Source organism: Durio zibethinus, unplaced genomic scaffold, assembly GCF_047325235.1.
Source record: "Durio zibethinus cultivar Kanyao isolate XHJ-2024 unplaced genomic scaffold, ASM4732523v1 HiC_scaffold_388, whole genome shotgun sequence".
Lineage (NCBI taxonomy): Eukaryota > Viridiplantae > Streptophyta > Magnoliopsida > Malvales > Malvaceae > Durio > Durio zibethinus.
This window is the reverse complement of record NW_028323011.1, coordinates 347,501-352,500: the sequence shown is the minus strand read 5'-3', so window position 1 is coordinate 352,500 and position 5,000 is coordinate 347,501.

Sequence of the window (5,000 nt, the reverse complement as noted above, 5' to 3'; positions counted from 1 at the left end):
GTGCCGATGGTGGTCGAGGCAACCGCCAGCACCAGGGCCCAGCGTGTGCCGATGGTGGTCGAGGCAACCGCCCGCACCAAGGCCGAGCGTGTGCCGATGGTGGTCGAGGCAAGCGCCCGCACCAGGGCCCAGCGTGTGCCGATGGTGGTCGAGGCAAGCGCCCTCACCAAGGCCGAGCGTGTGCCGATGGTGGTCGAGGCAACCGCCCGCACCAGGGCCCAGCGTGTGCCGATGGTGGTCGAGGCAAGCGCCCTCACCAAGGCCGAGCGTGTGCCGATGGTGGTCGAGGCAACCGCCCGCACCAGGGCCCAGCGTGTGCCGATGGTGGTCGAGGCAACCGCCCGCACCAGGGCCCAGCGTGTGCCGATGGTGGTCGAGGCAAGCGCCCTCACCAAGGCCGAGCGTGTGCCGATGGTGGTCGAGGCAACCGGCCGCACCAAGGGCCGGCGTGTGCCGATGGTGTTCGAGGCAACCGCCCGCACCAGGGCCCAGCGTGTGCCGATGGTGGTCGAGCCAGGAGCCCGCACCAAGGGCCGGCTTGTGCCGATGGTGTTCGGGGCAACCGCCCGCACCAGGGCCCTGCGTGTGCCGATGGTGCTGGGGGCAACCGCCCGCACCAGGGCCCAGCGTGTGCCGATGGTGCTGGGGGCAAGCGCCCGCACCAGGGCCCAGCGTGTGCCGATGGTGCTGGGGGTAACCGCCCGGACCAGGGCCCAACGTGTGCCGATGGTGGTCGAGGGAACCGCCCGCACCAGGGCCCAGCGTGTGCCGATGGTGCTGGGGGCAAGCGCCCGCACCAGGGCCCAGCGTGTGCCGATGGTGCTGGGGGTAACCGCCCGGACCAGGGCCCAACGTGTGCCGATGGTGGTCGAGGGAACCGCCCGCACCAGGGCCCAGCGTGTGCCGATGGTGCTGGGGGCAAGCGCCCGCCCCAGGGCCCAGCGTGTGCCGATGGTTATCGGGGCAACCGGCCGCACCAGGGCCCAGGGTCTGCCGATGGTGCTCGAGGCAACCGCCCGCACCAAGGCTCAGCATGTGCCGATTGTGATCGAGGCAACAACCCACACCAGGGCCCAGCTTGTGCCGATGGCGGTCGAGGCAAGTGCCCGTACCGAAGGGCAGCCTATGCCGATGATGGTCGATGCATGTGCCATCACCATGCGTCATCGTGTGCCATTGATGGTCGAGGCCTTGGCCGAAGTTCGATTTTGAGCCACGGTGCCCATGCTTGGCTCCAGCATGTGCTGGTGCCGCATTTTTTTCACTCAGGACAGCATCGCCGGAGCATCGCCGGAGCATCGCCGGAGTACCGCCGGAGAACCTGACCGGCGGCATTGGGGTTCCGGCGATTGGGAGGGGGGCCGGGGGGGTGTGCGCACATGATGTGCGATGGGTGCTGGTACTTGGCCTTGTGTTGGCCCCCTATCCCTCATCAAACCTCTGAGAATTCACACCCCCTTAAAGAGCATTTGAGATTTTACAGGTTTGCTACCAGTAGCCGTTAAAGTGTCTGAAATGGGGACACTTTTTTCAAACGGTCACAAAATCTTCTCTACTTCGAGTTTTTAGCTGAATTTTTTTGTGCATGCCAACAAAAATAGAAGGATCATGCCTACAAAATTTGGGGCCAAAAATCCTTATAAAAAAATTTTAAAAAATCCCGAACCGCAAAAAGTTTCGAAAATCATGAAAAATAGAAAACGAGTCATCTTCCAACGAAACTTCACGTGAAGGCTTAGGGGACCATTGTATGAATTTACAAGCCATAAAAATGGCATTGGCACGGCAGAAATTTGAAGATGTGCCTAAACCCACCAGGGCCCAGCGTGTGCCGATGGTGCTCGAGGCAAGCGCCCGCACCAGGGCCCAGCGTGTGCCGACAGTGGTCGAGGCAACCGCCCGCACCAGGGCCGATAGTGTGCCGACAGTGGTCGAGGCAACCGCCCGCACCAGGGCCGATAGTGTGCCGACAGTGGTCGAGGCAACCGCCCGCACCAGGGCCGATAGTGTGCCGATGGTGCTCGAGGCAACCTGTCGCACCAGGGCCCAGCGTGTGCCGATGGTGATCGAGGCAACCTGCCGCACCAGGGCCCAGCGTGTGCCGATGCTGGTCGAGGCAAGCGCCCGCACCAGCGCCCAGCGTGTGCCGATGGTGCTCGAGGCAACCGACCGCACCAGGGCCCAGCGTGTGCCGATGGTGCTCGAGGCAACCTGCCGCACCAGGGCCCAGCGTGTGCCGATGGCGCTCGAGGCAAGCTCCCGCACCAGGGCCCAGCGTGTGCCGATGGTGCTCGAGGCAACCTGCCGCACCAGGGCCCAGCGTGTGCCGATGGTGCTCGAGGCAACCTGCCGCACCAGGGCCCAGCGTGTGCGGATGGTGCTCGAGGCAAGCGCCCGCACCAGGGCCCAGCGTGTGCCGATGGTGGTCGAGGCAACCGCCCGCACCAGGGCCCAGCGTGTGCCGATGGTGGTCGAGGCAACCTGCCGCACCAGGGCCCAGCGTGTGCCGATGGTGGTCGAGGCAACCTGCCGCACCAGGGCCCAACGTGTGCCGATGGTGCTCGAGGCAACCGACCGCACCAGGGCCGAGCTTGTGCCGAAGGTGGTCGAGGCAAGCGCCCGCACCAGGGCCCAGCGTGTGCCGATGGTGGTCGAGGCTGCCGATGATGGTCGAGGCAACCTGCCGCACCAGGGCCCAGCGTGTGCCGATGGTGCTCGAGGCAACCGACCGCACCAGGGCCGAGCGTGTGCCGATGGTGCTCGAGGCAAGCGCCCGCACCAGGGCCCAGCGTGTGCCGATGGTGGTCGAGGCAACCTGCCGCACCAGGGCCCAGCGTGTGCCGATGGTGGTCGAGGCAACCGCCCGCACCAGGGCCCAGCGTGTGCCGATGGTGGTCGAGGCAACCGCCCGCACCAGGGCCCAGCGTGTGCCGATGGTGGTCGAGGCAAGCGCCCGCACCAGGGCCCAGCGTGTGCCGATGGTGGTCGAGGCAACCGCCCGCACCAGGGCCCAGCGTGTGCCGATGGTGGTCGAGGCAACCTGCCGCACCAGGGCCCAGCGTGTGCCGATGGTGGTCGAGGCAAGCGCCCGCACCAGGGCCCAGCGTGTGCCGATGGTGGTCGAGGCAACCGCCCGCACCAGGGCCCAGCGTGTGCCGATGGTGGTCGAGGCAACCTGCCGCACCAGGGCCCAGCGTGTGCCGATGGTGGTCGAGGCAACCGACCGCACCAGGGCGGAGCGTGTGCCGATGGTGGTCGAGGCAACCGCCCGCACCAGGGCCCAGCGTGTGCCGATGGTGGTCGAGGCTGCCGATGGTGGTCGAGGCAACCTGCCGCACCAGGGCCCAGCGTGTGCCGATGGTGGTCGAGGCAACCGACCGCACCAGGGCCGAGCGTGTGCCGATGGTGCTCGAGGCAAGCTGCCGCACCTGGGCCCAGCGTGTGCCGATGGTGGTCGAGGCAACCGCCCGCACCAGGGCCCAGCGTGTGCCGATGGTGATCGAGGCAACCGACCGCACCAGGGCCCAGCGTGTGCCGATGGTGCTCGAGGCAACCTGCCGCACCAGGGCCCAGCGTGTGCCGATGGTGGTCGAGGCAACCTGCCGCACCAGGGCCCAGCTTTTGCCGATGGTGATCGAGGCAACCGGCCGCTCCAGGGCCCAGCGTGTGCCGATGGTTATCGGGGCAACCGGCCGCACCAGGGCCCAGGGTCTGCCGATGGTGGTCGAGGCAACCGACCGCACCAGGGCGGAGCGTGTGCCGATGGTGGTCGAGGCAACCGCCCGCACCAGGGCCCAGCGTGTGCCGATGGTGGTCGAGGCTGCCGATGGTGGTCGAGGCAACCTGCCGCACCAGGGCCCAGCGTGTGCCGATGGTGGTCGAGGCAACCGACCGCACCAGGGCCGAGCGTGTGCCGATGGTGCTCGAGGCAAGCTGCCGCACCTGGGCCCAGCGTGTGCCGATGGTGGTCGAGGCAACCGCCCGCACCAGGGCCCAGCGTGTGCCGATGGTGATCGAGGCAACCGACCGCACCAGGGCCCAGCGTGTGCCGATGGTGCTCGAGGCAACCTGCCGCACCAGGGCCCAGCGTGTGCCGATGGTGGTCGAGGCAACCTGCCGCACCAGGGCCCAGCTTTTGCCGATGGTGATCGAGGCAACCGGCCGCTCCAGGGCCCAGCGTGTGCCGATGGTTATCGGGGCAACCGGCCGCACCAGGGCCCAGGGTCTGCCGATGGTGCTCGAGGCAACCGCCCGCACCAAGGCTCAGCATGTGCCGCTGGTGATCGAGGCAACAACCCACACCAGGGCCCAGCTTGTGCCGATGGCGGTCGAGGCAAGTGCCCGTACCGAAGGGCAGCCTATGCCGATGATGGTCGATGCATGTGCCATCACCATGCGTCATCGTGTGCCATTGATGGTCGAGGCCTTGGCCGAAGTTCGATTTTGAGCCACGGTGCCCATGCTTGGCTCCAGCATGTGCTGGTGCCGCTTTTTTTTCACTCGGGACAGCATCGCCGGAGCATCGCCGGAGTACCGCCGGAGAACCTGACCGGCGGCATTGGGGTTCCGACGATTGGGAGGGGGGCCGGGGGGGGTGTGCGCACATGACGTGCGATGGGTGCTGGTACTTGGCCCTTGTGTTGGCCCCCTATCCCTCATCAAACCTCTGAGAACTCACACCCCCTTAAAGAGCGTTTGAGATTTTACTGGTTTGCTGCCAGTAGCCGTTAAAGTGTCTGAAACGGGGACACTTTTTTCAAACGGTCACGAAATCTTCTCCGGTTCGAGTTTTTAGCTGAATTTTTTTGTGCATGCCAACAAAAATAGAAGGATCACGTCCACAAAATTTGGGGCCAAAACTCCTTCTAAAAAAATTCTAAAAAATCACGAACCGCAAAAAGTTTCGAAAATCGTGAAAAATAGAAAACGAGTCATCTTGCAACGAAACTTCACGTGAAGGCTTAGGGGACCATTGTATGAATTTACAAGCCATAAAAATG